At 35.5% G+C, this 10,973-nt stretch overlaps 1 long non-coding RNA gene across 1 annotated transcript; it reads left to right on the plus strand.

The window, feature by feature from the left end:
- Positions 1-6,610: 6,610 nt before the first annotated feature.
- Positions 6,611-9,308, plus strand: LOC148698156 (uncharacterized). Its single transcript, XR_015960344.1, has 3 exons — positions 6,611-7,103; positions 7,790-7,848; positions 9,153-9,308. It is a non-coding gene; the product is annotated as an uncharacterized LOC148698156 (long non-coding RNA).
- Positions 9,309-10,973: the final 1,665 nt, after the last annotated feature.

Consider the following 10,973-nt stretch of genomic DNA (forward strand, 5'->3'; position numbering starts at 1 on the left):
ACATATTGGAGAAATTCTTATATTTGGTTCAAACCAATGTTTGACAATCCCTAAAGTTTCATTTTAAATTTCCATCATTTCCATTGAAAGCAACAGATATCGGTATCGATATCAATATTTGATGTCTATCGATATTTTCAAAAGGGTTTTTATCACAAATGGTCCATCAAGATGGTCTTTGAAATTGAAAATCAATCAATGAGGTCTCTAAAAATAGGTGTCTCAAATCAATGTGATACTTCAGTCATAATTCTGTTAATAATTTCGTTAAGTGCTGATGTGGCACAAGTTATCATGTGAAGGACAGAGTAAAATTGTAGACTTTATTTGGACATTAAACTAACTCAAAGAGTTGTTAATTACTAACAAGCGTGTCTTAGAGACTTATATCATTTCATCAAATAAACGAGTCCCCGTCTACTCAGATTGATTCTCAAAATATTGGTACCTAAATTCATCTATATCTCCAATAGCAAGACCATCCACAATCATGTTTTTTTCTTCTGGTATGCATGAATCAATCCACAGTCCTCTATACATCACATACACTGTCTACATGCACTGAGACAATATGAGGAATATGGTATATTATACGTGGTCATGATTTTGAACAGACTTGATTTGGACAAGCGAAGACTTGAGCAAGAATTGGATCACATAGTTGCCATGATGAGTTGTACCTTGTACTAGTGCAAATTGCGGGCCTTCACCAAAGTCAATGGAGCACAAGTGATAAGCTTAACAAAACAAAACCTCAAAATTATCGTGCACAAATTGCCTTCCCATAAGCACATGTTTGACAAATTAGGGTTGTGATTAGCTTCCATGAAATTTCAGCGTAATCGCTAGCTACCTTCTTCGTCAATTTCTTCTCTAAAAGCTTTAAGTTTAGCGAATGAACTAACAATAAACATCAAGTTCGCAAGTTAGATTTTCTTTCACGTGCACCTTGTAACCCTAGAAAAGGGTGGGGAACAAGAATCAAACTCGAACAATTTAAAAAAAAAAAACTATGATACCGTATTAGATCTTCGGTTTTGATGGATGAAGTTTCTAAAAAATATGTCAATAATATATACAAACTTACAGTTAAATGTAGGTTGGGTCACACTTTGCAGAGCCACCTAAATTATTAAGGTTTTTTTAGATATCTTTTTCTTTATTGTCGCTTTTTTATTTAAGAAAATTAAGATACCAATCCATTATATTTATTTCAGGCCGCTTTAAATCCTGATGAGTAGTGTTGGGGAAATTCCATTGGGTTCCAGGTCCTTGGGTGGCTGCATCCACACAGCGCCCAAACCAAGTAGGTCAGCAGGGACTATATGCTCGGGGGATATGCCCCTACAGTCAACCAGTTCCCACAACACAGATACATACCTGTAGATGTAGGGTAGGGGTCCTATATAATTGGTTATCTGGGTCCTCAACCTTTCAATACTACAACAACTACTCAATTGTCGTAACGTGCTTTTGTTATCTGGTGCTCCGACACCAGTTGTATACAATATTGTCTGATGTCGTGCTCACCGGTTGTATTTAAATTTCACTCGTGTTTTAGGTCCCGAGTGCCATTGGGTAAGAACCATGGCTCTTGCTCAATAAGGTAGGGCAGCACCAAAAGGCTTTGTTTCTTTCATTGACATTCTGTCATCTATCTAACTACTGGAACTTCTTTGTCATTCCTATATTATCAAACCCTAAATCGTTTTCGTTGACATATCTGATCAAGATTCCACGCATGTTTAATTAGTATTATTTTGTGACCCCAAAAGCGATACGTAATTTTTTGGCCTTGCATGCATATTTTCAAACGTCTGGAATTTGTTAAGCCTCCTGCCCTACCACTTTATGTTGTGGATTGTCGATTGGTGACTTTATCATTTACAAGATTCCAACAAGTTAATTTTCTAATAATTTTTTATTAAAAAATTAGAACTTTGTGTCATTGGATGAGTTTATTTTGATTATTTTTATTTTTATTTTTATTTCGGCCGATCTCCCATGATATGATTCACGGCTTCGTCAATGTCTAGCAATCAACGGTACATGGCCAAAACATCCCACTTTTCATTAAAAAAAAAAAAAAAAAAAAAGACATTTTAGCCAAAATGATATTTGAAACTGGCATAACTCCTCACTTCGGTTCTTATGATTTGAAATTATTAGAAATGGTCCTTGCGTTTGTCCACCATCAATCATTTTGATCATTCAGGGAACAATCTCAATTAAATAAAGATCAAAATGACAAAAATACCCACAAATTTTGTCAACAATCTCAATTAAATAAAGATCAAAAATAAAGATCAAAATGATAAAAATACCCACAAATTTTGTCAACAATCTCAATTAAATAAAGATCAAAATGATAAAAATACCCTTAATTTAATAAACAATGGGCCAAAATAATTTGACAAAATTTGTGGGTATTTTTGACATTTTGGTCTTATTTAACGGATATTTTTCACGGAATGATCAAAATGATTGACAATGAATAAATTCATGGACCACTTCTATCAATTCTAAATCTCAAGGGCCAAAGTAAAGAGTTTTGCCAATTTCAATAACAATTTTGGCTAAAAAGACAAAAAGTAATATTTGCATGCGTCGAGTATTTTATCCTAATTTTTCTCTTCAAGTAGATACGGAGAAAAGAAATATGTACCCGACGCATGCAAGTTCTGCTCTTAGTTTTGATCATGATGAACTAATTATTCAGAGAGAAAAACATGTGAAAGGCAAAATATAATGTTTATAACCACTAATCACATAACAACTACAGATAAAAGCAATAAACGATACAAAGCCAAAGTACCCTCAGAAACAACTCTAAGAAATTTAAATACAAGATAAGACTAAGCGGATTTTGATCCTGCAAAACTGGCCTAAAATATGAGCCATGCAGGAAGATAATGTAACACATGATCAGGTTTGATTTCTGCATTTAAACCAGCCGATTTTCTTTTCTTCATGGATAAGTTGGATGGAAAAAGATTCGAGGCACGAACCGGAGAAACAGTGATGAATACAGAGCCCATCTAGCCATCTGATCATTTGCATCAGATGCCAGAATTGGCATCAGAGTGGTGGTGGTGTTACCGAGGCAGAGTCTCGACCACCTTCTTCTTTGTGTTTTCTCCGAGCTCCCAGTTTTGAGGCCATCTTGACCACCTTCTTCTCTATTTTTTAGCCAAAATATCCTTGAAATTTGTATCATACATCACTTTAGTTCATGAGATTTGAAATCAATATATAGAAGTGGTTCCTTAGATTGTCCACCATTAATCATTTTAATCATTCCGTGCAAAATTATGTTAAATAAGGATTAAAATAACAAATATACCCTCAATTTAATAAATAATGGACCAAAATGATTTGATAAAAATTAAGGGTATTTCAGTCATTATATTCTTATTTAATGGAGATTTTTCAAGGAATGACCAATATGATTGATGGCGGACCAATTCTATGTATTTCAAATCTCAAGAACCATTTTGATTAAAAAAAACCTTAAAAGAAAGAAAAATGGGTGTACAAAAAAAATTAATTCAAACAAAGCAAAAGAAGGGTATTGGTGGTCACTCAACATTACGGTCTGGTGGTATTCCTTTTCATTTGAAAGTGAAAGGTCTTAGGTTCAAATTTTGTAGATGGCAAATTCGATACCAAATTAGGCTGCCCATTATTTGGTTTAGCCGAACTCCTCATTCCTTTAATATAAAAATACCGATGTACTAAACAAAATATTTGTAAAAGTTTCAAAAATTATTTTGAAAATTCAAAAAGTAAATTACATGTCCATATAAACAAAGATGTGCAAAAATGAAACTTAAAGCGTACGTAGAACAACTACTAGAAAAAAAATGAGATTTTGATTGGTTTGGGGCCTTGGAGATGCCCGTTAGGTCAACTAGTTCTCATTTCGGCGCCCACATACTCGTATAAATTAACAGTGGGGTCATGGGTCTAAGGTCGGTGCTCTCGTGGTAGCCTTCGTTTTCAACATTGTTTCATAGTGTCACTTTACCCGAGAGCTATTTTAAAGATCAACTTACATAAAACAAATTTGTCGTCATTATTTTAAAGATCAACTTACATAAAACAGATTTATCGTTGTGTGAAGTTTTAGTTTAGGGAGTTTTAACGAAAAACTCACGGTACTGTTCACTTTAACGAAAAACCACATTTTTACACTAAAAAGTCAATCCTGGTATTATTCACTTTACCCTTTATTTTATTTTTATCATTAAAATTCAAAGTTTTCATATTATTTTTATTAGTTTTTTTTTTTAGTTTAATAATAAATTATCATAATTAAGTCTGTTGACTCATGTCAATGCATTGCATTACCGGATTCGGTAATAATGAACTCATTTCTCATAATTATGGGGCAATGACTTTAATTGGTTTGGTTTAATTTGTAAAGTGACCCAATATTGTATTCAACATAAGTCTTGTCAATGTACGGAGTGCCCCTATTTTGCTTATGTTATTTTAATATTTTTCTTGGAAATTGACACTTGGAGGAAGTTATTCAGCACTTTTTTTTTTATTTGGTCAAAATTCAGCAATTTTTGAAATACAATTTTATATTGTGCTACTCTTTTCTATACAATCGATTAAAGTGGAAGAATTAAATTTAGGAGCTAAATGTTATTAATCATTTTAGAAAGAAGTGCAGAGTACCTATTTCTTTTACCTATTTTAAAGTGCAATGCTATTACCAGTATTTTTTTTGTTTTTTTACAATGCTAAGAAGATCAAATTGTTAAACTAAATTTTCAAACTAAATAATATGTCACTAATAAAAAATAAAAACGTTAATTAACGTTAAGTAATAATCTAATCATCAAAAACATCATATGGTTTACAAAATTTAATTTATAAATTTGATCTCTCTAATATTACTCTTTAAATATGAGCATGTAAATAGAGTAGTGCTATTTACACATCTTTTTTTGGCTCTCACACATCATTACTAAATTTTGTCCATTGATCTTCTTCAATTCATTTGATTTGACAATTGAAAATTAAAAAGTGTATGTGAAAAGTAAAAATAAGTGGTCGGATAGCACGAGTGAGGATCTTCGCTGGATCTTCTTTGTAAGGATTTCAGGGATCCTCAAATCACATCCGTTCATCGTACATCGTGTGGTCAGAAATTATTGTAATTTTTTATTTAAAATTAAATATAAATAGTACCTGACGAAAACTGACTGTACGATGTACGATGAACGAATGTAATTAGAGGATCTCTGGAATCCTCACAAAGAAGATCCGATGAGGAACCTCTCTCGGATAATGACCCTATAAATAACCAAAACAGTGCACCATGTCAAGATGGTGGCCCTAAAAAGGAAAACCCCCCAAAGGAAAAACTGAAATAAGCAAATAAGCCCCACTTTGTGTAAGCAATTTCCTGTGCTTGATGTATAATTTGTACCATAAACTAACATTGACAATGGGAAAATTAATCATTGGTGGTACTATAAACCAAATTGAAAATCTTTTTGTTTTTTTTTGCAATTTTAAACTTTTTTAAACTCTCATTTGTTCTTGTTGAAAACAAAATTTTAGTACTCGGTATAACAGTTCATTACGTTTAACATTATTATTGTCTTCAACTTAATTGTGTATGCAATGTAGTAGGTGTGCGGTTTTGAATAAAAAATATTAATGAAATGAATGGTGAAATCATCGATCTTTAATTGAGTTAGGTTTCCGCGTAAACATTCTTCTGTTAGTGCTTGAAATTATTGTTGTCTGCCAATCGTCTAACAATCAAAGTTATGCATAATTTACTATCCAGTACTATGATTTTGTGATATTCCTCTTCACTTCAAATGAGAGGTCTTAGTTCAAATCTTGTAGATGACAAATTCAATATCAAATTAGATTTCTCTTAATGTAAAAATATCAATATACTAAAAAAAAAGAAGAAGTTATGCATGATTTGTTAATGGTTGTACGTGTTTAAAGTTTGCTTTTAAATGTTGATGATAACGAGGGACTTAGATTAAGATAATTAGTTTTCATTTTACTTATTTTTGTTTTTATTTATTTATTTATTTATTTATCATGCATGCATGCATGGTAGATTAGTGGGACGCGCTTTTGCTTGCCCTACAAATTGACACAATTTTGCATCATCACACAATTTCTTGTGCCAAACTCTTTGAAATCGAATATTTTGCGTCATCTCACAATCGTCTCACAACCCCTCCTGCCATTGATGTAGTTTTCTCTGTCTTAGACCAAATGAAGTGATTTGTCATTGTTTACATTATTTGATAGAATTTTTCAAAAAAATGCCAAATGACCCAAACAGTGTTCGCTGACATTTTTCTATCTAGTTGTGACAACCCGTTCCAAATTTTACGTTCTTATTTTATTTAAAAAGCGTGAATTTACGAAATTGCCCTAGAGGCAAGGACTTTGACTTCTGTTAACCATCGTCTAGAGAGATGTATGACTTATTCTTTTAACATATTCTCGTAATACTCGTGGATGTGAACGCATAGGCGAAAGCCGTTTGCGAGTCCAGATTATAACGGTATAGTTACGGACGTTCGAAATTGGTTATTCAAGGTTTAGTGTTGATTAAATTAAATCCCCAATCAGAAATTGGTTATTTAAGGTGAAGCCCAATCAGAAAAAGGAAAGAAAAAAAAAAAAAAAAAAAATCCCAGCTTTCCCGTGGGTTTTTCCCACTCGCGACCACCCACTTTCCAAGGCCGATTCCGGCCAACTCCGGTGGATTTTTTTGATGCCACCACCACCATCTTGAAGCTCTCATTCCCCTCTACAAAACCCACCCAAGAACCACCTTGATTAACCATGGTATGAGGCGGTTTAAGGCCACGAAAGTTGACGAAAATCAATGGTGCTCCGGCCACCTTTCTCGATTTTCCGGCAAATCGGCAAAGCAATGGCCGATGCCACCACTTGGGCTTTGTAGCCCATCATCCCAGGAGAAAAACCCAACCAAAATTGACCCCGTTGGACCACCGTAGACGACGAATCGATGTCGGGAAGTTTTAGGCACCCGCCGGCTTCGTGGGCAAAATTGACCATCTTCCGTCCACTTTTGGACTTCGTGGCAGGTATGAAAGTTGCTACACTCACTGAGATATTCATTTCTGTGAAGTTTGAGAATTTTTGGAAATAGTTGAATTTTCTGGCGAGTCGGGGCGGCCGACCGCCACCCGCTGCGGCGCGTGGCTAGTGGGCCGCCAATGCTATTTTAAGGCTATGTCAAATGTCTTGAATTTAGTTTTGTCATTTGAATGACATAGGTTGATAGTTAGAACCTAAATTCGTTACGATACGTTACTTGATAAAATGTGAATCGATGATCCGACCGTTAGATTGTCACCAAAATTGGATACATTATAATACGTAATATTTAAAGATTATAGGAATTTACGGATCGGGAATCCGACTTACGGATCTTCCTGAATTGGATTTGTAAGTTAGTAAAATAAATGTTCACGGCCACTTGTTTTAGGCAATTGGCGGAGATCTGACCGTTGGATCGTAATGAAATTTTAATATGTTATTCTAGAAACATATTGTGGATCGTTGGGATTTGCGGATTGGAAATCTGATATGCGGATCTTCCGGGTCAAGTTATACAGGGTTGTAAACCCTACCGTCGATCTTTGATCGACGGTTGACTTGTGGTCAATGGGTATCAAACTATTTTAGAATGTCGTTGAGGTTGTGTTTTATGTGAATTACATATTCTACGGATAAGAGTTCTGAGATGTGATTTGATAATTGGTCACAGGGACCAATCATTCAGGACGCCTCGATGCGTGCGCTAGAGAATCATAGCGTGGACTCCAGGTGAGTGCATCTTTTCCTTTTTATCGTACATATTATTGAGAGTTCTATTGACACTTTTAAATTGATTAGACATATTACTTTCATACATATTTATGTGAATGCTTGAAGTACTATATGAACTACGAATGGCTTGATCCCTGTCTAGGGTACGTAGGCAGTCTAACGAGACGTTAGATGCAGCCATAAAATATTTGAGACAAAAGCCTTGTTTGGGAAATTGAGTAATGCGAAGGAAATTTGTAAAGGCAAGTTTTAGTTTTGTGAATTAGTTAGTTAAATTAGAGTTAATTGGGTTGTCATGGATAATTATCCCTGAAAATAAGTAGTTTGGGAGTAGGGCGTTACTGATTGTACACTTCACACCATATTGTTTATAATTGAAAATGCTATGACATGGTTAAGTAGTAGATTGCATCATGATATATCCATATGTATATTACTTGCATATAATTATTGGGAATGCTTTCAAGTGCAAAGGTGAACTTAGGACACCCAGGTAAGTTCAGGTGAGTTTTTGGTAATAGTTGAATCGATTGCATTATAGCATGACTACAGTTATGAGTTAGGCAACTTCGATACTGTCGTACTAGTTGCCATGAGTTGCACATGTTATATTGAGATGCATTGAGAGCTCATAAACCTGCACCCCGGTGTTAGTGCTCCCGCCCGTGGCCAGGGCACAGTCCTTCACGTGATGTTCACCTCCCGCACCTTACGCTCACTTTAGGTGGTTCCGACTCGTAGGTGACCCGCGATTATTCGCCCAGTCTTCACGTGATCGTAGCACTTGAGCATATTTATTTACACCCAGTCCTGTCGTACAGACCATTTTAGGTGGTTCCAACTCGTGTGCAGGTATACTTATTGAGCTATTGGCTAGCCAGGATTGATGAGATATGGATAAGTCGTACAGGTCACTATAGGTGACTCTGACTTATATGCTAGTCATGATTGATGAGATATGGATAAGTCGTACAGGTCACCATAGGTGACTCCGACTTATATGCTAGCCATGATTGATGAGATATGGATAAGATGTACAAGTCATTTTAGATGACTCTGACTGATATATCACTTTGTATTGATTTAGTTCATTTGGCCTACTTATTAATGTATGGTGGAGTTGATGGCAAACCGCGGTTTTGGTCATTTCTGAGTATGGTTTGGATATATGTATATATGTTGTACTGTCTTATGGAAAACGATACGGGTTTTACATTTAGGGGCATTACTTTTTTAGAGGTAGTAACTTTGGGAAGCTTGGTTTTATTGCTTACTCACACCTTCTGTTTGGTGCCCTCCAGGTTTTAACTGCTGAGTTTGTATCGACAAGAATCTGTGGCGAATCTTAGTATTGATGGATATTTTTGAGGGTATGATTCTTACCCACACTACTGTACCTTACTGATGCTCTGACATCGTGTGTGAAATGGGTTCGCTCCCACTCATAGCGCACTCTGGTATTTAGACACTTTTAAATTCAAATTCATTCACTTTTTATACACTATCACATTTTATGGCTTCGTCACCTTCTAGGTGTCGGCCAGCACAGCTCGATTCAGGGTCCAAGTGGACTTTCTGGGTCGGGGTGTGTCACTAGTCCTCCCACACATTCATTAATTTAATTTGGAAATGTTACAAATCCTTTTTATACGTCTCCGATCTTTCCCCTCTCCCATCTTCCACCTCCATGGTTTTCTTCCTTCCTCTTCCTGCCCTTTGAATTTGGCTCTGGTTTTCTTCAACCCCATATATTTTTGTATCTGTAACCACAATCTATCAATGCGTTTCGACGCGATTCCCTTGAGAAGTGCGTAGAGCTTCGGCTTGGGTTTTCACACCACCACCTCCCATGGATTTTTCTTCGGTGGCTCTGTTGTCTTCGATGGATTTGATGCTAATGGGTCATTCTCACTAGCTTCCTTTGGTTTGTGGTTGTGGTTCCAATTTGCATGCTGCTTTTTTGAGGATGTTGGAGTGATCTCTTTCATCAATTATGCGAAGTTGGAAGGCTGGACCTATGGAGTCTGTGCGGAGATACGGTTTCCAGCAGGATCTCAGAGATACTTCAGCGGCATCTGTTCTTGCAGGACTAGGGTTCGCTGTTTGGTTTGTCTGTTTCTGGGCTCAAAACCTTTGTTTGGGCTTTGTTTTGGGGGGTCCATATCTTATTTCGTATTTCTCTTGTAATTGGCCCTCTTTCTTTGTAACTTTGGTGTGTTGTTGGTAATGTTATTACCTTTCTTCCTTAAAAAAAAAAAAAAAAAAAAAAAAAACAAAATTTGATAGATGAAAGCATGACTTTAGCTTTTGTATGATATGGTGAGGTTAAAAAGTATTTGGAACATGTAGAATATAAGACCCAGCCAAATTATTGGTGTGGTCACCATTCTAAATAGGAATGCATCTACATCTGGATAAAAAGAAATATATAAATAAAGAACAAATGGAAATTGATCAAAATGATTATTATTATTTCTTTTTAATTTCAATTGTTGAAATGATAGTTTTTTTAGTATGTCTTTGGTAGCTGATCTAGCTTGATTCGATGATGGTTGTGGACTCATGGACATATTTGTTATTGAATCGTCTTTCACGGTCAAGTATGTAATGGAGACATCTTGATTGGGTTGTGACTGATGCAAATTCGGTTGCAGAGGGGCGAGATTTGTGCACCTTGCTTTGTCGTTGTGGAGATGAACTGACGATGGTTTTCTTCTCAACTTAGTTGTGTTTTGTGTTTGTGTATGTTTGTGCCACCTAGCGGTTTGCGTGGCCTCACATCTTTGCGATGACTTTGTGTGTTCCTAGGTTTTGGATATGTCACCATTGATTTATCATGTTGTGCATGTTAGCGCTATTTTTCTTAAAAGAAAAAGCTATAGCCTCCCATAATACTTAAAAAATTATTGGTGTTCCTTTTTGTGAACTAAGAAGAAATTAACTAAACCACACTTCTCTTTACACTTTAATGTCTCCTTCATTACTACAATTATAATCCCACATTTCTTTTATGCACCTACGGACCCTTGTCGCTAAATTAAGTTCCTCCCTATTTGTTATTTTGATTAATTAACAAAATCCAAGAACTTTTTTTTTCTGAATTAATTAGCTCTTAGTTTGTT

The sequence above is a fragment of the Pyrus communis genome, chromosome 3 (assembly GCF_041283825.1).
Source record: "Pyrus communis isolate YQ-2024b chromosome 3, ASM4128382v1, whole genome shotgun sequence".
NCBI classification, from domain to species: Eukaryota; Viridiplantae; Streptophyta; class Magnoliopsida; order Rosales; family Rosaceae; genus Pyrus; species Pyrus communis.